General features: G+C 43.2%; 1 protein-coding gene across 3 annotated transcripts in view; it reads right to left on the bottom strand.

Annotated features, from left to right (window-relative positions):
- LOC140421221 (forkhead box protein O1-like) overlaps positions 1-23,830 on the bottom strand; it is a 64,856-nt gene that overhangs the window by 15,640 nt on the left and 25,386 nt on the right. The gene's annotated exons all lie outside the window — the stretch shown is intronic.

Here is a 23,830-nt window from a genome sequence, read left to right as displayed (position 1 = left end):
ACTATTAAGACTTGTGGCGACTTTGGTGTCACAGCTTCATGCGTGGGAACTGGTGATTGGCCAACAGTAGGCAGCTGTGAGGGGAAGAAAGAAGTGCATCTTGGCAGAGGAAGTCTGAATAACAGCGCTCTCCTAGGTACTATAAATTCAACACATGACATTCCATATTCTCTATTTCACTGAAACACCCAAATAATCAGCATTTTGACTCATTGCTGCAACCATAGATTGAGTGTTCAAATAGGATGGAGAATTTATAAATCCTCCAACTGAACTGAAGGATACAAACGTACATCACAAATTGATGCCATGGATGTGGCAAATATTCAATTCCACAAAACAATGGAAGAGGGTTCAAACTCGGACTTTACCAGACTGTGTCTAATAGATGTACTTCAGGTAAAAGTGCAGTAGCAACCTGAGCTACTGTGCCAGACCATTTATTAAAACATGGTTTATAGTCAATAGTATGGACTATACAAAAAAAAACTTTGAAGACATGAAAAACATATTTTTTTTAAAATAATAATTGAGTCCATGGAACCTACCAGTAGAAAAATAAACAGCCATTGGTGTGCCCTCTTTATTATATTGTTGACAGAATCAGCACAGGTGTATACTTCATCATTGTACTATATGCTAAACAGCCTGTAGTTTCCTTTCAACGGCCAAATCAGACAGACAGCAAAGCTACAGCATCAAAGTGTCACCAAGGCAGATTCAAATTTCAGTGCCCTCATCACATTGTGATATAGGAATAGCAAAAATGTGATATAGGAATGATAAAAGCCAATCTCTTTTACCCAACATTCAGGCAGATGCTCAGAACAAACCCACACACAAAATGAATCAAGAACATGTTTTTTTTTAGGTGAATATTCCAACTGAGCCTGCATTTACCATGCTAGAAAGCTAAATCCAATAAGCTAAATCACACTTGGTCAGTCAGAAGAGGAAAACAGTGGAAGCCACACATCAATTGCACTGCATTTGCATGTCATCATGCTGCAGTGTGCCAAAGGATTTCTCAAACACAGTGCCCTTTGTGACCTACAGATATTCCCAAAAATTATTTAGCAGAGTTTAATTTGTCATATCTTCATTATTCTAGATGTTCTTTTAAGCGACTCTACCTGATCACAGGATGTTCGGTCAGGGGTTCATTCCAATGTTCATTGTACTGTATTTATAAAGGGATTTGGCACATAACGTGATGCCAAAAAACACCTTTGTATAGCTACTTTTAACTGCTATGCAACTGGGTCAATCCTATATTAGAAGGTTATAACTTCTTCACAAGTCTTTCATCAGTGGGCAGCAGTGTTTAGCAGACACATACTTGAGAATTTAATTTCATGGAAGAGCACTTGGAATACCAACACTGGTAAAGTGAGAGGGAGTGAGGGAGGAAAGGTGACAATTATATAAAACAACAAGGTTCACACCTTCAAGTTCTGCAATAAGCAGAAACTGGTTGATAACACCTTTAAATTGCATCAATCCATCTAAAAATAGACTCACATGAACCTGGTATTGTTTAATTCTGTGGGAGGATATAATGGGCTGGCAAAACTGAAAAATAATTCCCAGCTAGAAAACTATCCTCTCTCCCATTCTTTCCACCTTAAAATATTTCTCCTCCCAAGTGACACATTTGAATTATTGGACAGTGTAGAAAAACAAAAATCAAGTGGGTGGGGGTGGTACTGTAAATACACGCCTTGTTCCAACCACAGGTTTAATATTGTTGATCTTATAAAGAATGCAACATTCATGGAAAATTCAAATGTTTTTGCCTATGACATCAATAGTAAATAAAGCTGCTATTACAGATTCAACTAGTTTCCCTTTCTTTTCTTCAACAGATATAGAGAGCTCGATGTTCTCTTGCTCTCCTATTCGCCCTATGGGCAAATTCACTGAATAACCCAAAGGCAGCAAGGTGTGCTGCCCTTTGCTCAACTGAACGGTAATTTTTCATGGTGCAAGAGGCTGGACAATGAGCGATTTGCCTAGAAATCACTCACACCCAACATTCTCAACAAAGTGGGGCCACAGAAATTCAATTAGCTTAACTGATTTTTAATTTCTTGGCAGACAAGGTTTGTTGCTTGCGTCATGAGAGGGCTGCAACTAACAATTTAGGCCAATATCACCCTATATTTATACATCACATATGACGCAAAATAACCATTGCAGAAGGTGAAGAATAAGTGATGAGAAAGGTGACTTAGAAATACACCAGCAAGTTCAAAACTGGCAGTGCTGCACCTGAGTCAGAGTGCTGACACTGGCTATCCAGAACTCTATTAAAAATGCCCACATTATCTGCAGAACCAAGGAAGATTTAGACGCTAGCTAAGGCAGAAACTGTGTTTAAGGGAGGGAGGGAGGGGGGGTGGGGGGGGCATCTTTTGTGTAGAGTAATGTCAGCCTCTTCCATATAACAAACAATTTACTCTGACCTAGCCAAAAAGTTAAAGGGAAATTAAGTGAACCCCAGTATCAAACTCATCCTTTCAATACAGATTAACTGTTTCTTCACAATTTCTTACTCCTCAGAGTGATATTTCTTATTCCCCCAAAAAATCTGTTCTCACTTAATTTAAGGCATCATGATATTAATTTCTGAAAGAAAATTTCACACAGACTCCACCCGATCCAAAATAAAATTACCGAGCAAATGATCGTGCAATGATGCTATTTGTGTAAAAGGGAAGTTATCTCACTGAGCAAAGTTCTGAGCCTAGGTCTGCAGAACAGTCACACTGGAAGATGAAGATAAAATGTGAATTTTCCAGCTTAGGGTCAGCAGCAAGAAAAATTAAGGCTTGATGCAAATCACCAACTGTCCAGAACTAAATACAAGTGTAAAGGAGGATGAAAAGCAAACTTAAAAAGGGAAGAAAAGTGTAAGGGGGCAAGCGAAGAAAAAATCTGCAAGCAGTAGAAAAGATCACCTTGTGGTTTTCTGCAACTATACAGCACCAGCAAAATTCCAAGCAAGATGTGAATTATTATTGGGAGAAAAAACATTTTAAACGTGCATTCAGATAAGCTGTCTTTGCTAATTTTGATGGACAGCATTTGTATCAGGGCCATTAATGTTTCAGTGTTTGCTTACATTAACAGAAACCCTGTGAATATTTGAACTTCTTGCAAAACATGTAAATATACTGCTTTGAAAACATGACACTTTAAGAATAAAGCCCTTTTAATAGGACTACTAATGTCCTACTGCGTTGTGTACACCAGGTCAGTGAAGATTAGCTGCAAACCACTAACAAAACCTAGAAAGAACAAAAAACATTACAGCACAGGAACAGGCCGTTCAGCCCTCCAAGCCTGCACCGACCATGCTGCCTGTGTGAACTAAAAAACCCTACCCTTCCGGGGAGCCTACCACTCTACATTCATGTATTTGTCAAGACGCCCCTTAAAGTCACTTTTGTATCTGCTCCCGGCAGCAGGTTTCAGGCTCTACCCACCCAATTTTCCTCGTACATCTCCTTTAAACCTTGCCCCTCGCACCTTAAACCTGTGCCCCCCAGTAATTGACTACCACCTGGGTAAAAACTTCTGACTATCCAATCTGTCCATGCCCCTCATAACCTTGCAGACATCTATCAGGTCGCCCCTCAACCGCTGTTGTTCCAGTGAGAACAAACCAAGTTTCTCCAACCTCTCCTCATCGCTAATGCCCTCCATACCAGGCAACATCCTGGTAAATCCTTTCTGCACCCCTGTACCCTCTCCAAAGCTTACACATCCTCCTGGTCATGTGGCGACCAGAATTGAACACTGTATTCCAAGTGCAGCCTAACTAACCAACCTTTATGGCGTCCGCAAACTTACTAATCAAACCAGTTATATTTTCCTCCAAATCATTTATATACAAGTCCATGTAGATAACATCCACTGCCCTACCCTCATCAATCATCTTCATCACTTCCTCGAAACACTCAATTAAGTTAGTGAGACACGCCCTCCCCTCACTAAACCATGTTGCCTCTCACTAATACTTCCACTTATTTCCAAGTGTGAGTAACTCCTGTCTCGAAGAATCCTCTCCAATAATTTCTCTGCCTATAATTACCTGGATTATCCTTGCTACCCTTAAATGACTATTCTCCAGTAGCTTCATTGCAGTGTTAATGTAAGCTTACTTGCAACAATAAAGAGTATTATCCTCTGGGACCTCCTCCCCTGTAGCCAGTGAGGATACAAAGATTTCTCTCAAGGCCCCAGCAATTTTCTCCCTTGCCTCGCTCAGTATTCTGGGGTATATCCCATCAGGCCCTGGGGACATGTCTACCTTAATGTTTTTCTCTTTTTTTTAAATAAACAATTTTGAGGTATTTTTGGCATATAAAATAGCAACATTATACCATAGTGTACAAAAAGCAAATAAGACATAATGCAAGCATTGGCTCCCCTCTCACAAGAACCTACCTAAGCAACCCCCTACTCTACGCTACCCTAACCCCCCCCCCCTCCCGTGCTGATGATTAATTCTCCGCGAAGTCGTCAACGAATGGCTGCCACCTCTGGGCAAACCCGGACAGCGATCCTCTCAAGGCGAACTTAATTTTCTCCAGCCAGAGAAAGCTCGCCATGTCCGAAAGCCATACTTTGGGGGCTTTGAGTCCCTCCATGCCAACAGTATTCGTCGCCGGGCTACCAGGGAAGCAAAGGCCAAGACGTCAGCCTCTTTCTCTTCCTGGACTCCCGGGTCCTCCGAAACCCCCAAAATTGCCACCTCAGGACTCATTGCCACCCTAGTTTTCAATACCCGGGACATGACGTCCGCGAATCCCTGCCAGTACCCCTTAGTTCAGGACACGCCCAGAACATGTGTACATGGTTCGCTGGTCCTCCAGCCCAAAGAATTTGCTCATCCGGGCCACCGTCATGTGGGCCCGATGTACGACCTTGAACTGGATCAGACTGAGCCTGGCGCATGTTGCTGTCGTGTTTACTCTACTCAAAGCATCTGCCCATATGCCTCAAGACTCCCAATACCTCCTCCTTTTTGATCTCAACATGACCCAAACTATCGACACACTCTTCCCAAGACTCTCATCCACCAAGTCCTTCTCTTTGGTGAATACTGACACAAAGTGCTCATTTAATACATCGCCCATTTCCTCGGGCTCCACGCATAGATTCCCTCCCCTGTCGAGTGGGCCAACCCTCTCACTGGCTACCCGCTTGCTCTTTATTATATGTACAAAAAGCCTTGGGATTTTCCTTAATCTTGCTGGCCAATGACTTTTCCTGACCCCTTTCAGCCCTCCTTTCTCTTTGCTTAAGTTTCTTTCTACTTTTCTTGTATTCCACACTTGCTTCATGTGTTCCCAGCCTCCTAGCCTTGAAAATGCTTCCTTTTTCTTTTTGACTAGGCTCACAAAATCTCTCGTTATCCAAGGTTCCCGAAGCTTGCCATATTTATCCTTCATCCTTATAGAACGTACCAGTCCTGAATTCCTATCAACTTACACTTGAGAGCCTCCCACATGCCAGATGTTGATTTGCCCTCAAACATCTGTCCCCAATCTTTATTCTTCAGTTCCTGCCCAATATTGTTGTAATTAGCCTTCCTTTCCCCAATTTAGCACCTTGACCGGAGGACTACACTTATCTTTATCCATCGGTACCATAAATGGTTTGGCAAAATTATCCTGATGGTTGATGGAAACATAACAACTTTGTTAACATGGTACAATTGTTCCCCTATGAGCATGTCACAAATTTATAATTGCCTGCTCTGAACTCAGATGAAAATTATATCTTTTTCCATTTCATCACATGGAGCAGTGCTCAAGGTTGGATTGTCTGGGTGATTGAGTGAAATGGCATATCAAACTTCACCATTCGTATACTGCAAAACCCGTCTTTTAGTTACTTCTTTGGGATGTTTAAAGCGAAAGTTGCATCACCAACTCAGAGAATATATTTGCCATACATGAAAATGATACATCACTCCCTCTCCCTATGCCATTCTGCACACCTTTGCCACCTGGAGTCCACCACCTGAAGTCCACCTATGTCCAATTAAACACAGGAATCCAGAGGTTCCTGACAGCGATTGTACAATTCTCCAGAGGATGTGCTTTCGAGGGCTCTCAAGCCGCAATCAATTAGGCATCATTGTACAGAGCGAATATCCACTCATATTCTTGGTATTGCTGTAAAAGACCATTGAAAATGTTACACCTTGATAAACACAGTGTAACTGGGTTTTACTGCTAAATGGCCCAAGGGCCCCAAAATGTCAAATTTTTCATCAAGAAATTCCACATTTTGTTTATGATACTTCAGTTTCTACTTTAATCCCACGTGGAAGTACATCTGTCTCACTTCCATTTTTATCTTTAAAATGTTTTAATTAAAAAGTTAAGGGATTCCGCGGGTTCAATTTCCTTGTTGAGTGAGAATGCTTGAATGTGACTGGCTGCTAACACTGCGTGATGATATCATCACTCCTAGATGCTTGACAGTCACCTTGATTTGGTGCTAGATTGAAATTGTTGACAGAGATAGGGAAGTCTGCGCAAGAGACTGCACAGTTTTCTTTAGAGGTCAGCAGCATCGCCATTACTATACCTGTCACAATAAAACCGCCTATTATGTTGCCACAACCTTTGATACCTTGTATACAGGTTCACACACCAAAGCAGAATGTACTGAAGGGAGGAAAAGGAATACACTAATGCAGAAATCCTAAAGCAGCTGTAAGTGTGCAAGAACTATAAATATCATGAACCAAAGTGCAAACCCTGCCACTACAATTGTAGGGATCAAACGTAATTCTAATGTTACTGGAAACAAATGATTCTGGTGGAAGAGGAGAAAATAGATTTCCATTTCCAAAATGTCTAGTTCACACTGCTGCTGTCAGCATCTTCTTCCAAAACAATCAGGCCAGCTCCAGGCCAGTCCAGACAAGACCATCAGATGGTTGTCATTAAGTTTATTAAATACAACAGAATGACTCAACGAACACAGAAAGAGTATGGACAATCTCCCTCAGATACATGGGGAGCAGGTTACCCACAGCTGAAACTCATTTCTATTCCTATTTTCTCGTCTTTCCAGACAGATGTGTAAATTAAAGTGCCTATTTTGTCCATGTAAAGGAATTTAAAATTGTAAGTTGCTAGAAAGTGGGAGAAGAGAGGCAACATGCTTACTTGCACACTTACAGTTCATTTTATTTATGCATATAATTGCATATATATATATATTGCATATAATATGCAGAAAAAGATGTGTTGTTGATCCAGAAGCGCCCAACCTTCGGGACCTTAGGTTTGTTTTAGTCTCAGCCACTGGAGGAGGATGACTGGCGGAGGAGGAGGCAGGGTAGTGAGTGAAGCAACACTGTCTAATTGTTGTTGGATTCTTGCCTGTCTGCTCAGCATCAAGTCTCTTGTACTTTTGTGTCCCTTACTGGAGGCCAACCGTCGAGAAGCCCTTGAAACACTGCCACGCAAAAATCAATAAGTTGTCCTCAAGAAAATCACAAAAACCACCCTCAGAATTTTTTTTTTTTTTTAGGGCAGCACGGTGGCACAGTGGTTAGCATTGCTGCCTCATGGCACCGAGGTCCCAGGTTAAATCCCAGCCGTGGGTCACTGTCCGTGTGGAGTTTGCACATTCTCCCCGTGTTTGCGTGGGTTTCACCCCCACAACACAAAGATGTGCCGGCTAGGTGGATTGGCCATGCTAAATTGTCCCTTAATTGGAAAAGATGAATTGGGTACTCCAATTTACATTTTAAAAAATTATTTTGACCCCTACCATTTCCTTATTATTGTTCGTTATCTGTACATCCATTCAAAATCTCTGTTCTGCCCATCCAAAAAAAGTCTAAATCTCACACCATTTGGTGAGCAAATGTTTTTTTCAAGCCACTACTAAACTTATATTGTTCCTCCTGTACTTTTGGTTTTAAATATATAAATCTACACTGAATGTGATGTGGCACTCATGACGAATACTGCATAACTCAGAAGGATTTATAGGCACGGCAAAACTCAACCGCATCACTGGAATACTTGTGATGTGCGTATGTGCCAATTAACACAGAAAAGCAGCCTTGAGCCCAGCTTTTTGTTTAGTTGCAGCATTGTAAGGATACCCAATTCAGGCAAGCCGAATTCAATGCAGCAAGTGGAAGGAAATCATAGAAAATAGGAGGGCCATGCAGCCCTTCGAACCTGCCCTGCAAATCAGATCTGTGATTAAAATAGCTCAAATGTACATGTTACCAATCATGTACACGAACAACAAATCTGTTGCACAGACTGAATAGAAGTTTCCTCAATGTTTAAACAAGTATCTCTGAGCTATGAGAGAAAAAACTTAACCGCCAGAGTAAAATATTAACCACCAAGGATACTTTTTCGAAGTTGCTGCGTTGTCACCCTTCATCATAGATTATCATAGAATTTACAGTGCAGAAGGAGGCCATTCAGCCAATCAAGTCTGCACCGGCTCTCTGAAAGAGCACCCTACCCAAGGTCAACACCTCCACCCCATCCCCATAACCCAGCAACCCCACCCAACCCGAAAGGTAATTTTGGACACTAAGGGCAATTTATCATGGCCAATCCACCTAACCTGCACATCTTTGTACTGTGGGAGGAAACCAGAGCAACCGGAGGAAACCCACGCACACACGGGGAGGATGTGCAGACTCCGCACAGACAGTGACCCAAGCCGGAATCGAACCTGGGACCCTGGAGCTGTGAAGCAATTGTGATATCCACAATGCTACCATGCTGCCTGCACAGTTTACAGATGAAGAATGGATCAGGCTCAAATGGAAAAATACCATACCAACACGAAATATGTAGACTGACATAAAGATAGGCCATTGTACAGGAGGCAACCAGGAACCATGTATATATACCCAGTACAAGTCATTGCCTTAAAAAAAGTGACAACTGAGAAAAATAAATAAAATGCATCTCAAAAAGCATAATCTAGTACGGCAAGGTATTCTGCTGACTATGGAAGTTAGCGTTGAGACTGCTTCATAATCATACTGAACAGCTGACAAACTAATGAGTCATTTGTAACGTTGCTGACTGATCAAAAAAAATCTTACCGTTATTGTAGTCAGTTAATGTGCTTCAAAACTAATCGCAATTGTTATGACTGTTAGACGTCAAAACATGGTTAGGTTTTAAACTCTTTTAATTAAAGTTGAAACAGAATGCCCTGGAACAGGGGATGGTGTGAAGTTGTATGAACTCCGTTCAGCAACAGACCCACCCACATGGCCGGGATGCCATACAGACTCTCAAGAAGCAGTCAGACCAAAAGCAGGTGCTGCTTTGTCAAGCAGAAAAGGATGGCTTTGGAGTTAATCACCAAGTGGAGTGCAGGTGAGGACAGAACCCCTGCTTGAAGGATTGCAGCTTGCTGTGGAGAGCTGAAGAATAAGTAGTCACCAGTGGGTGCCTTGCTGCTGGACATCTATTCAAGTATGCTCAGAAGATTGAGTGAAGGAGACTTTGTTCAAAAGGGTACTGCAAGATTCACAGCAGGTGAGGTAGGGAGAAGAGTGTCTGTTGAATCACCAGGAGACATTTGGAACTTTAAATGCAAGGCTAAATATCTACTGAGAATGTGCTGTAACGTATAAAAGTGCAGCGGGGTTTTCGGTTGTTAAAAAGTTACTACGGATAGCTTTTCTGTAGTTTAATGCATTACTTTCCTGCTAAGTAATGTTAGTCAATGTTGATTTTAATTTGTATGTTACAGTAAAAGTCTTCACACTTGAAACCTTGTTGTGCAATTCCTTTGCATTGGTTAATGGGAAATTCATAGCTTTTAATTTTTTTTATTGTTCTCTACAGGGATTGTAACACCACGTTCAAAAGTCTCGAACTCAAACCTGAGAAAACTATGCATGCAACCCAAGTTTGCCCAATACGAGGTTCATTCATTAGAATATGATCCTATAAGTGGAATGTGAGTGTTTTAGTGCGTGGCAGAAGAGCCAACTGCGGAGGCTAGGGCGCCACAAGTGCATACAGAAATAACAGTGTTGTTAAACTAGTTAACAGCACACAGTCAAACAGCACATGTATTGATGAGCTTCCTGTTGCTTCTCAGAGCAGAACCATTCTTTATTTGTGTACTGGCTAGCAGGGTAACCTGGAGTGAAATAAAAAGAATCCCAACGTCTGTACAGTAGTTACAACCTCCAGGTTCCATCAGTGAGCCTGGCTAATCATCAACTGCACCTTGGAGGACTAAAACACTGTTTTGTCAGCTATTGGATTAAAGTATCAACCGCAGAAAACAGACTTTGTTTTGAATGTTCATCACAAGGCATGGTACCCTGGTTTACCTCAACCCCAAAGACTTCAAATATTCTACCTGGCTCCCATCCTCTCTAGGAGACACAATTGTAAAAACAGGTACAGGATTTCATCACAACCAAATTGGTGAGTATCAGAATTTGCAACAAAATGCCAATGTTTTGCCACCTCCTTACAATAGCACACAATCATAATCCACTGAACAGTGTTCCTGAAGCTACAACACCTCTGAAGCAGCTGCCTGGATTGCAGAGAGTTGAGCTCTGGATACAGGAGGGCTTGTTCTCCTCATAATAATAATAATAATAATAATCTTTATTAGTGTCACAAGTAGGCTTACATTAACACAGCAATGAAGTTACTGTGAAAATCCCCTGGTCACCACACGACGGCGCCTGTCCAGGTACAGTGAGGGAGAATTCAGAATGCCCAATTCATCCAACATCTTTCGGGACTGTGGGAGGAAACTGGAGCACCTGGAGGAAACTGATGCAGACACAGGGAGAACGTACCCAGATTCTGTCTTTGATCTGGAATGTTAAACTGAGGAGCCATCTGCTCTTCCGGATAGATGTAGAAGAACCGCGTTACTTTAGAGAGTAGGGAGTTCCTCCAATATCCTTACCAATGATTATCCTTCAATCAATATCACTAAAAACAGATCTGTTCATTATAACGTTGCTGTTTGCATGAGCAAGTCTTTCCTTTCTTTCTTCAAGTAACTATGGTAATCAGCTGCTATTAAAGCCTTAGAGCTCCGTACCGAATCAACAACAAAAATGTATCACGAGTACAAAGGAAGGACCTGTACTGGGCAACCTGCAATGTGCCCATCACCACGATGTTGCACAGTTGTCCAAAGTACAGTGTCCCAATCTTCAATGCCACATACCAGAGATATTCATCAACTGCTTCACCCATCATTTTTTTTCTTTATTCATTCATGAGATTATGGCGTCTGGTTTAGCACACTGGGCTAAATCACTGGCTTTGAAAGCAGACCAAGGCAGGCCAGCAGCACGGTTCAATTCCGTACCAGCCTTCCCGAACAGACGCTGGAATGTGGCGACTAGGGGCTTTTCACAGTAACTTCATTTGAAGCCTACTTGTGACAATAAGCGATTTTCATTTTATTTCACTGGCAAATCCAGCATTTGTTGCTCATACCTAATTGCCCTTTGACTGAGTGGTTTGCTCAGCCATTTCAAAGGGCAATTAAGAGTCAATAACGTTGCTATGGCTCTGGAGTCACACGGCAGACCAAGCAACGGTAGAGTTCCTTCCCTCAAGGGCACTAGTGAACCAAATGGGTTTTTTTTATGACAATTGCGGATTTTCAGTAATGATGACCATGAAACGACCTTTCGATTCCAGATTTATTAATTGAATTTATTTCAGTTCCACCAACTGCCATGGTGGAATTTGAACCCATGGCCCCAAGACATTCCTTGTCCTCTGGATTACGAGTCCAATGAGATAAGAATCTAAGAACTATGAGCAGGAGTAGGCAATTCAGCCCCTTGAACCCACTCCGCCATTCAATACGATTATGGCTGATTTCCTCTCAGCCTCAACTGCATTTTCCTGCCTGTTCCCAATAACCTTTTTAATAATTAAAAATCTGTCCATCTCCTCCTTAGATTTACTCACTGTCCCAGCATCCAACGCACTCTGCAGTGAATTCCAGATTCAAAACACTTTGAGAAGTAATTTCTCCTCATCTCTGTTTTAAATATGCTATCCCTTATCCTAAAACTGTGACCTTTTGTTCTAATAATAATAATCTTTATTAGTGTCACAAGTAGGCTTACATTAGCACTGCAATGAAGTTACTGTGAAAATCCCCTAGTTGCCACACTCCGGCGCCTGTTCGAGTACACTTAATATCCAATTCACCCAACTGCACGTCTTTCGGCTGGAAGCAAGAGGAAGCATCCCCTCCATGTCTACTTCGGCAATACCTTTATTATCTTATATACCTCAATTAGGTCTCCACTCATTCTTCTAAAATCAGAACCAGAGTGTATATAGGCCTAAACTGGTCAATCTTGCTTCATAAGGCAAACCCCTCATCTCCGGAATCAATCCAGTGAACCTCCACAGAACTGCTTCTAATGCAACTACATCCCTCCTTAAATAAGGGAACCAAAACTGTTCACAATACTCCAGGTGCAGTCTTAACAATGCCTTGTACAGTTGCAGCAACACTTCCCTCCTTTTATACTCGACTCCAAAGCTGTAACAGCCAAAATTTCATTTGGCCTCATTACCTGCTGTACCAGCATACTAGTTTTCTGTGATTCATGCACAATGACACCCAGATCCTTCTGCACCGAAGCACTCTGACGTTTCTCGCCATTTAGATAATACATTGCCTTTCCATTTCTCTGACCACGTTAAGCTTCACATGCCAATTTTAAAAAACCATTTCCAATTAAGGGGCAATTTAGTATGGCCAATCCACCTGCCTGGCACATCTTTTGGGTTGTGGGGGTGAGACCTAAGCAGACATGGGGAGAATGTAATAAAAATAATATTTGTCATAAGTAGGCTTACATTAACACTGCAACAAAGTTACTGTGAAAAGCCCCTAGTTGCCACATTCCGGCGCCCGTTCGGGATCACAGAGGGAGAATCCAGAACGTCCAAATTACCTAACAACGCGTCTTTCGGGACTGGTGGGAGGAAACTGGAGCACCCGGAGGAAACCCACGCAGACAAGGGAGAACATGCAACCTTCACACGGACAGTGACCCAGGCCCTCAGCGCCATAAGGCAGCAGTGCTAACTACTGCGCCACCGTGCCGCACCTCTATCTGCCAAATTTTGGCCCACTCACCTAACCGATCTATATCTAAATTTGACTATAGTACCTTCTATCCGTACATGCAAATCATCTTTATATATATATATTAGTTGGGGCCCTGAGGACAGAATTCTGTGGCACCCTGTTAGTTACATCTTGTTAACCAGAAAAAGACCCATTTATCCCGACTCACTGCCTTCTGTCGGTTAGCCAGTCCTCTATCCAAGCTAATAAATCACCCCTAATCACATGTAATCTTACCGGTTGTATCTTTTGTGCGGCATCAAATGCCTTCTGGAAATCCAGATATACAACATCTACAGGATGTCCATTGTACACTTGGCTTGTTACATCTTCAAAGAAGTCCAGCAAATTTGTCAAACGCTATTTACCCTTCATAAAACCATGCTGACTGATGGATTGCATTTTGACTTTCTAAATGTCCTGTTACTTCCTTAATAATAGATTCTAACAATTTCCCAATGACAGATGTTAAACTAACTGGTCCATTGTTTCCTACTTCCTGAATAAGAGTGTTATTAGCATTTTTCCAACCCACTGGAACCTTTCCCGCATCCAGGAAATTTTGGAATATTGTAATCAATGGATCCACCATCTCCGCTGCCACTTCCTTGAAGACACTAGGATGTAGACTATCAGGCCCTGGGAACTTGCCGGTCTTCAATCCTAATAGTTTGTTTAGTACTTTTTCCCTATCAATGATGATTGTTCTAAGTTCCTCCCTTCATTACCTCTTATCTGTTACTATTGGGATGGTACTAATCATAAAATCCCCACAGTGCAGGATGCCATTCGGCCAATCGAGTCTGCATCGACCATTTGAAAGACCACCCTACACAGACAATTTAGCACAGCCAATCCATCTAATCTTCACATCTTTGGACTGTGGGAGGAAACCAAAGCACCCAGAGGAAACCCACGCAGACACAGAGAATGTGCAAACTCAACATAGTCACCAGAGATTGGAATAGAGTTCGGGTCCTGGTGCTGTGAGGCAGCAGTGCTAATCATTGTGTCACCCCACCATGAAATGTCCTCCACCATAAAAACAGAGGAAATATTGATTTAGAATCTCTGCCATTTCTGTGCTCCCCACTTAACACTCCGGCCTCATCCTCCAAGGGACCAACATTCACCTTAGCTACTCTCTTTGCTTTTATATACAGAGAGCAGCTTTTGCTTTCCTTGTTTATATTTTGCACTAGCTTTCTTTCATAATTTACCTTTGCTCTTTTTATTACTATTTTAGTAACCCTTTGCTGATTTTTAAAAGTTTCCCAACTTCCAGCCTGCCACTGGCCTTTGCAATATGTTATGTCTCAGTTTTTGTCTTTATGTTATCTTTCACTTCCTTGCTTAGCCATAGATGTTTTTTTCCCCATTCTGGCAATCTTTCTTCCTCTCTGGAATTTATTTAGTTGGGAGGAATGGAGTATCTCCATAAACTGCCACCGTTCATTAACTGCCCTACCTTTTAGCCTTCCTGCCAAGTCCACTTGGGCCAAATCTGTCCTCATGCTGATGTAATTACCTTTGTTTAACTCTAGTGTGGAACTCCAGTTTCTCACCCTCAAACGGAATTTGAAATTCCAGCTTGCTATGTTCACTATTCCCGAGAGGATCCTTAACTAAGAGGTCATTAATTAATCCGTCCTCATTGCACAATACCAAAACCTCCTCCCTGGTTGGTTCCACAACATATTGCTCCAAGAAACAATCTCTAATACATTCAATTACCTCTCCCTCGAGGCTACCTGTGCCAATTTGATTAATCCAGTCTATATGCATATTAGAATCACCCATGATTATTGTCCTAACTTTTTTTTTTTTTTAAAACAAGCTCCAATATTTTCTGGTTTACACTGCGCAACTACTGTTTGGGGACCTATAGATTACTCCCACCAGGGACTTCTTTCCTTTGCTCCTCTTATTTCTACCCAGACCAATTCCACGTCTTGATCGCCAGTGCCTGTATCATTTCTCACTGCAGAACTGATCCCTTCCTTTACCAGCAAAGCTACACCAGCTCCTTTACCTTTCTACCTATCTTCCCGAAATACTGAGTACCCTTGGATATTCAACTCCCAGACCTGGTTTTCTTGAAACCATGTCTCAGTAATCAACACCAAATCATACCCTTTTGTCTCTATTTGCACTGTTAACTCATTCATTTTGCTCTAAATGCTCTGTGCATTCAGAGACAAGTTTCTTTTATCAAATTTCCCTACTCATGTTTGATTCCTTGGTGCAATAGTCACATGTTCTGTCCTTTCTTTTTATTTTCTGGTAACAACCCACCTCGCCGTCTCCTACCTTCTCCTTGACTTTCATAGAATCACTGCAGTACAGAGGGAGGTCATTCGGCCCATCAAGTCTGCACCGACGTTCTGAAAGAGCACCCTACCTAGGCCCACACCCCAACTATCCCTGTAACTCAGTAACCCCACCTAGCTTTTTGAACACTAAGGGGCAATTTAGCCAATCTACCTAACCTGCACATCTTTGGACTGTGGGAGGAAACCGGAGCACCGGGAGGAAACCCACGTAGATAATGGGAGAACGTGAAAACTCCATACAGACAGTCACCCAAGGTCAGGATTGAACCTGGGTCCCTGGCGTTGTGAGGCAGCAGTGCTAACCACTGTGCCACCCTCTGATTTTCTAATTTTCCATACACCTGAACCCATCTATTTAGTTTAAAGTCCTATCTACAGCCCATAGTCTGGACTATAGCAAAATGACAACACCACCGAGGTTGGCATCCTCCAGAATGGTGTAGGGTACAGCCCTCCTCCCTCTCTAACATTATCTTCTTTAGGCATCAATCCTGGCTCAGTCGGAGGGCTGTACTTTAAGGCTGGTTCAAGTGTCACTGCAGACTTGAGCCTAGAACCTAGGCTGGCACTTCAATTTGGTACTGAGGGACCGCTGCAATCTCTTACATAAAGCATAACATGGAGCTCTGTCTGCCTTCTCAAGTGATTGAAAATTATCTAAAGCACTATTTGAACTAGTGCAGGACAGTTCTTCCTAAAGTCCTGTCCAATATTTATCCTTTAAAACCTGAAAAGGGCAATCTGGTTATTTAATTATTATTCTTCAAGTGAAAATTGACCATCATGCTTCCCTACATTACAACAGTGACTACATTTCAAAAGTATTTCAATTTCTGCAAAGGACTTAGAAATTGTGGCAGGTACTACATTAAATGAAAGTTTGCTTTTTCTTCTTTTGACACAAATTTATCCCACATCTTTTTGGGCAAATCTCACCATGGCCAAGACACATATTTATGCATGTACAAGGATTCTGAAATTATAAAGAAGAATTTCTTGGATACATCTTACACTACTGAAGATCACAAGATTAAATTGCTCTTTGCTCTGTGCTGTCCCAAGGATTTGTACTGGGGTTCATCAGAATTCCTCGATACAGATATGAAACAAATGGGACAGAAAGTCTTAGTGATCCTGCCTTGAGCTATACCAAGTTATAATACCACAAGTATCTACAACGTATCCAACTGCCTATAAAATCATTCAATATGGGGAGTACAACACTTCCAATCACCAGATAAATGGAACAAACAACACCGTATCATTTTCAAAAGACAGCATGCCTGGATAGACATTCTAAGACCATCGAACATAGCTCGGACAAAGACATTAGAGGCTATTCCAGGGAGGTTGTAAATGGAGACTCACCTGAACCTCTTGCATAAATTTTAGAGATGGAGTAAATCAAATTCACTCCAATAGCTTCCAATTTCTTCATGAAAGTCAAAATGGCCATGCACTTTTCTGTGGTGGAGGAGGTGGTTAGTCCAAGAAAAAACATCAACGCTATGAATTTTCAGTCTCTTTCCTTGACAACGACAACATTTTCAATCTGGAGATAACAATTGGTAACATGTGGCCAATGCAACAATTATGGAAGATTATGGGTCGGGAAGGAGGAAATCTCTAATCTTGAAAGCAGGCCAGAGCCAAAATTACATTTAAAGCTGATGATGTTAATGCTTGAAAGGTTTCCTACCTCATTATGTCCCCTAAATCTTTGTTTCAACCTGCCATCCACCCAGAGAGTACACGTCGAGAATAGTTTTTTTTAAAATGAGTAAATTCTTAGATTTTATATAGAACAAAATTAGAATGAAATTTGTGGTTACTGTATTGCAGGCTCCAAATGTTAAAAAGTTAAATCACAATCTCCCACAAGCTTCCTCTAACAGTACAGCAGGTACATTCAATTTTTCACATTTCACAAAATGAAATATCACAATGAGAAAACAATTACTTTTAAGAAAACACATGAGAATTATTACTTACATGCCTTAAGAGGAAATACAGCCATCAGGATTCTATTCTGAAGTTTATTAACTATCAATAAAACCAATCTAGAATACAAGATGACTAACAGAATCGCATATGGTCTGGCCGGAATGTGCGGCTGTTTAGATGGTGAACTGTCAGCATTCATCACCAATGTTGCCCTCTGAATCTGACCACAACGTCAGGGTCTGTGTGTTCACCGGTGCTTCTGATAATCTTCAAGTGGTGATCTGTCATTCCCTGCTTCACCATAGCCGGCAACGCTCCCCCACTCCCCCATACCCAGAAATCAGCAACGGCAATTGATCTTGCCCTTGTCCACTCTCACATCGCTGTTAGTAAATCCTTTTTTTTAAGCCTTCTTCAGCGAGGGGTTTTAACGGCAATCTGAGAAATAACTACTGCAAAACAAAAATGTGGCCCTGAAAAAGGTGTTATTAAATGTCTCCATTATGATCATGAGGTTTTTTAAAAGTTTATTCATGATATTTCAGCTTCTACCATAGCCCCATGTGTACATCCCAGACTTTGATTTTGCCTATAAAATCATTCAATATGGGAGTACAACACTTCCAATCACCAGATAAATGGGACAAACAACACCGTATCATTTTCAAAAGACAGCATGCCTGGATAGACATTCTAAGACCATCGAACAAAGCTCTGTGTAAAGTTTTTTTAAAAAGCAATAATCATTAGTCACAGGAGGGGGAAACAAGGATAAGAACAAAAGACAGAAAGGGGAATATGAAATATGATGGGCAGAGAAACCAAAGGCCAGAATCAAAATGGCCACAGTGACAGAGATTGCAGCCGGGACAAGGAATGTCAAAAAGACAAACCTCAAGGCTTTGTGCCTTAATGCATGAATAGTCACAATAAAGTGGCTGAATTAATTCCACAAATAGATGTAGTTGGGATTTCGGAGACATGACCAGGGATGGGAACTGAACTTCCAGGGGTATTCAGTATTTAGAAAGGACAGACAAAAAAAGGCAGTGGAGTTCCATTGTTGGTCAAAGATGAAATTAACACGAGAGGAAGGGTATTAGCGCCAATGATGTGGAATCTGTATGGGTAGAGCTGAGAAACACCAAGGGTCAAAAAACAATAGTGAGAGCTGTCTAAAGACCCCAAACTGTAGAGGTGAATGCAGAGACACAGGTAATAAAGAAACATCTATAATTATGGGTGACTTTAATTTGCATATAGATTGGGCAAATCAAATTAGTATCAATACCGTAGAGGACAAAACCCTGGAGTGTGTACGGAATGGTTTTTCTGGACCAGTACGTTGAGGAACCAACTAGAGAGTAGGCCATCCTAGACTTCATATTGGTGGCCAAACCATGGCTTAAAAGGGAAATTAGAGTTAGCATTAAATCCAAGGAAGAGGCATAAAAATTCGCCAGTACAACAGCAGACCCGGGGATTGGGAGCAGTTTAGGATTCAGCAAAGGAGGACCAAGGAATTGGTGAGACAGGGAAAATAAGAGTACAAGAGTACAGTTGTGGGGAGCATTAAAACGGATTGTAAAAGTTTCTACAGGTGAAAAGATTGGTGAAGACAACTGAAGATTCCTTATAGTCAGAAATAGGGGACTTTACATTGGGAACAAAGAAATGACAGACCAACTAAATACATACTTTGGTTCTGTCTTGACAAAGGAGGACACAAATGAGTTTTTGGGAAACACAGCGTTTAGTGAAAGGGAGGAACTGAAGGAAATCAGTATTCTGTAGGGAAATGGTTTGGGGAAATTGATGGGATTGAAGGCTGGTAAATCCCCAGAGCCTGATAATCGACATCCCAAGAGTACTTAAGAAAGTGGACCTAGAAATAGTGGGTGCATTGGTAGTCATCTTCCAAGATTCTGTAGAATCTGCAGCTGTTCCTACAGATTGGAGGCTAGCTAATGTAATTGCCACTATTTAAAAAGATGTAGAGAGAAACAAGGAATCATAGGCCAGTCAGCCTGACGCAGATCGAGGAGAAAATGCGATGTTTAACAGCAGGGCAATTGGAAAACAGTGATAGGACCAGACAGTCAGCATGGAATTACAAAAAAGAGCAAACATGCTTGACAAATAATGATTTAGATGAGGGAATTAAATGGAACATCTCCAAATTTGCAGGTGACACAAAGCTGGGTTGGAAGGCGAGCTATGAGGAGGATGCAGAGATGCTTCATTGTGATTTGGACAAGTTGAATGAGTGAGCAAATGCATGGCAGATGCAGTATATTGTGGATAAATGTGGAAGTTATCCACTTCGGCAGCAAAAACAGGAAGGCAGATTATCTGAATGGTTATGGACTGAGAAAGGGGAATGTGCAACGAGACTTGGGTGTCCTTGTACACCAGTCACTAAAAGTAAGCATGCATGTGCAGCAGTCAGTGGAGAAAGCAAATGTATATTGGCCTTCATAGCGAGAGGATTAGAGTACAGGAACAGAGATGTCTTGCTGCAGTTATACAGAGCCTTGGTGAGACCACACCTGGAATAGTGTGCGCAGTTTTGGTCTCCTTAGTCGAGGAAGGTGTTCTTGCTATCTAGGAATGCAGTGAAGGTTTTCCAGACTGATTCCTGGGATGGCGGCGCTGACGTACGAGCAGAGATTGAGTCAATTAGGATTATATTCGCTGGAGTTTAGAAGAATGAGGGGGAGGGATCTCACAGAAACCTATAAAATTCTAATAGGACGAGACAGGGCAGATACAGGAAGGATGTTTTTGATGGCGGGGCGTCCAGAACCAGGGATACGGGGTAGGTCATTTAGAACTACGATGAGGAGAAATTTCGTCATCCAGAGACCATAAGACGGAGGAACAGAAGTAGGCCACTCTGCCCATTAAATCTACTCCACCATTCAATGAGATCATGACTGATCCGATACAAACCTCAACTCCACTTACCCGCCTATCCCCATCACACTTTATTCTCTTTCTCAGCTTTGAACATACTTAATAACCCAGCCTCGCCAGTAAAGATTTCCCTCAGATGAAATTCCCCCTCATCGGTCTTAATACTCTGAGATCATGCCCTCTGGTCCTAGACTCTCCCACAATAAGAAACATCCTCTCAGTATCTACCCTGTGGGCATCACGGTAGCACAGTTGCTTAACAGCTCCATGGTCCCAGGTCTGATTCCGACTTGGGTCCCTGTCTGTGCGGAGTCTGCACGTTCATCCCGTGTCTGCGTGGTTTTCCTCCGGGTACTCCAGTTTCCACCCACAGCCCAAAGATGTGCAGGATAGGTGGTTAGATGGATTGACCATGATAAAGTGCCCTTAGTGTCCAAAAAAGGTTGGGTGGGGTGCTCTTTCCAAGGGGCGATGTAGACTTGATGGGCCGATGTAGACTTGATGGGCCGAAAGGCCTCCTTCTGCACTGTAAATTCTATGATTCTATATGCCCGAGAATCCAATATGTCTCAATAAAAGGTCGCCTCTCTTTCTTTTAACCTCCAATAAGTACAGGCCCAACATACTCAATCTCTCCTCATAAGAAATTCCCTCCATACCTGGATTCAACCTTGTGAACCTTCTCTGGAATGTCTCCAATGCCAGTATATATTTCCTTGGATAAAGGGACCAAAACTGTTCACAGTATTTCAGGTATGGTCTAAGTAATGCCTTGTATCGTTTTGCAGGACTTCCCTATTTTTATACTCCCCTTTGAAGTAAAGACTAACATTAGGCTTGCGTTCCTAATTACTTGAGCTTGCATGCTAGCTTTATGATTTATGCACGAGGACCCCAAAATCCCTCAGTGTTGCAGCTTTCTCAATTTAAATAATATTCAGCTCCTTTATTCTTCCTACCAATATATGCACTACTTCACGTTTTTCTACATTATATTCCATCTGCCAAGTTTTCGCCCGCTCACCAACCTGTCAACGTCCCTCTGTCAAGTCTGGTGATCCTCACCACCTCCTATTTTTGTGTCATCGCAAACTGGGCAACAGTGCATTCACTTCCCTCATCCAAGTCATCAATATATTATTAAAAAATAATTATGAGGGCAGCACGGTGGCACAGTGGTTAGCACTGCTGCCTCACGACGTCGAGGTCCCAGGTTCAATCCCGGCTCTGGGTCACTGTCCATGTGGAGTTTGCACATTCTCCCAGTGTTTGCATGGGTTTCGCCCCCACAACCCAATGATGTGCAGGGTAGGTAGATTGGCCACGCTAAATTGCCCCTTAATTGGAAAAAATTAATTGGGTATTCTAAACGTTTAAAAAAATAATTATGGCTCCAGAACAGATCCCTGTGGCACTCCATTGGTTACAGGTTGCCATCCTGAAAATGCCCCTCTTATCCCAAAATCTTCTATCGATTAGCCAATAGTTTACTGTTCCCAACACCACAGGCTCTTATTTTATTACATAGTCTTTTGTGTAAGTACCTTATCAAATGCTTTTTAGAAATCCAAGTATATTACATATGAACGCATTTCATCTATCATGCTCATAACCAGAGAATAGTGAGCCTGTGGAATTCCCTACCACCAGAAAGCAGCTGAGGTCAAAACATTTTATATTTTCAAGGAGTTAGATATAACTCTTGGGGCTAAAGGGATCAAAGGATATGGGGGGGGGGGGGGGGGGGAGAGAGAGAGAGAGCGGGAACAGGTTACTAAGTTGGATGATCAGCCTTGATCGTAATGAATGGTGGAGAAAGTTTGAAGGGCTGAATGGCCTCCTCCTGCTCCTATTTTCTATGCTTCCATGTTTCTGTTAGTGCTTTTCATTTCCTAGTTGGCTGATCGTAGGAATTTATTAATGTGATTGGATGCTTGCACAGTTTGATGATACCACTGCAGCTGGAGGCTGGAAGACCCCATTACAATCAATTGCACTTTGGAAGCAATAAAGTTCTCGTCACAGAGCCCGTTAGAACATAGAACATACAGTGCAGAAGGATGCCATTCGGTCCATTGAGTCTGCACCGACCCACTTAAGCCCTCACTTCCACCCCACCTCACTTGCTGAGTGAGTCTCAGCAAGGCTCACTTCAGTACCCTAGCTTCATTACGGACTTCAAAATACTGGCTTTTTATTTCAATGTCGGTCTATGAAACATGGTGAATGCAACTTAATACAGCATCGTTTTCCCAACTGTTCCAAGTTAGTGAGAAAATTCAGAAGTAGGTGGAGCAACCAGACAAGAGCAACTTGACAATGATGCCAGAATGCTCAAAAAAAAAATAATAATAATAATTGTAAACTGATGTTCATATTTCGCCCAGTCAGCACTAGAGGGATTCCATCCAAGCAAGCTAAATATGAAAACAGCAGTTTGCATTTTCTACATGCCGATGGATTTCTGGAAATGCCAAAACAATCCACCGGTTTGCCTTTTCATATATAACAAATGTGTGTATGGGGGTTGAGGGAGGGAGGGAGGGAGGGAGGGGAGGGAGGGAGGGAGGGAGGGAGGGAGGGAGGAGGGAGGGAGGGAGGGAGGGAGGGAGGGAGGGAGGGAGGGAGGGAGGGAGGGAGGGAGGGAGGGAGGGAGGGAGGGAGGGAGGGAGGGAGGGAGGGAGGGAGGGAGGGAGGGAGGGAGGAGGAGGGAGGGAGGGAGGGAGGGAGGGAGGGAGGGAGGGAGGGAGGGAGGGAGGGAGGGAGGGAGGGAGGGAGGGAGGGAGGGAGGGAGGGAGGAGGGAGGGAGGGAGGGAGGGAGGGAGGAGGGAGGAGGGAGGGAGGGAGGGAGGGAGGGAGGGAGGGAGGGAGGGAGGGAGGGAGGGAGGGAGGGAGGGAGGGAGGGAGGGAGGGAGGGAGGGAGGGAGGGAGGGAGGGAGGGAGGGAGGGAGGGAGGGAGGGAGGGAGGGAGGGGAGGGAGGGAGGGGAGGGAGGGAGGAGGGAGGGAGGGAGGGAGGGAGGGAGGGAGGGAGGGAGGGAGGGAGGGAGGGAGGGAGGGAGGGAGGGAGGGAGGGAGGGAGGGAGGGAGGGAGGGAGGGAGGGAGGGAGGGAGGGAGGGGAGGGAGGGAGGGGGAGGGAGGGGAGGGAGGGAGGGAGGGAGGGAGGAGGGAGGGAGGGAGGGAGGGAGGGAGGGAGGGAGGGAGGGAGGGAGGGAGGGAGGGAGGGAGGGAGGGAGGAGGGAGGGAGGGAGGGAGGGAGGGAGGGAGGGAGGGAGGGAGGGAGGGAGGGAGGGAGGGAGGGAGGGAGGGAGGGAGGGAGGGAGGGAGGAGGAGGGAGGGATGGAGGGAGGGAGGAGGAGGGAGGGAGGAGGGAGGAGGAGAGGAGGGAGGGAGGAAGGAAGGACGGAAGGAAGGAAGGAAGGAAGGAAGGAAGGAAGAGAGGAAGGAAGGAAGGTAAGGAAGGAAGGAAGG

Source organism: Scyliorhinus torazame, chromosome 5 (genome assembly GCF_047496885.1).
Source record: "Scyliorhinus torazame isolate Kashiwa2021f chromosome 5, sScyTor2.1, whole genome shotgun sequence".
In the NCBI taxonomy this organism is placed as follows: Eukaryota; Metazoa; Chordata; class Chondrichthyes; order Carcharhiniformes; family Scyliorhinidae; genus Scyliorhinus; species Scyliorhinus torazame.
The sequence above is the reverse complement of the archived record's forward strand: the minus strand, read 5'-3'. Positions and strand labels throughout refer to the sequence as shown.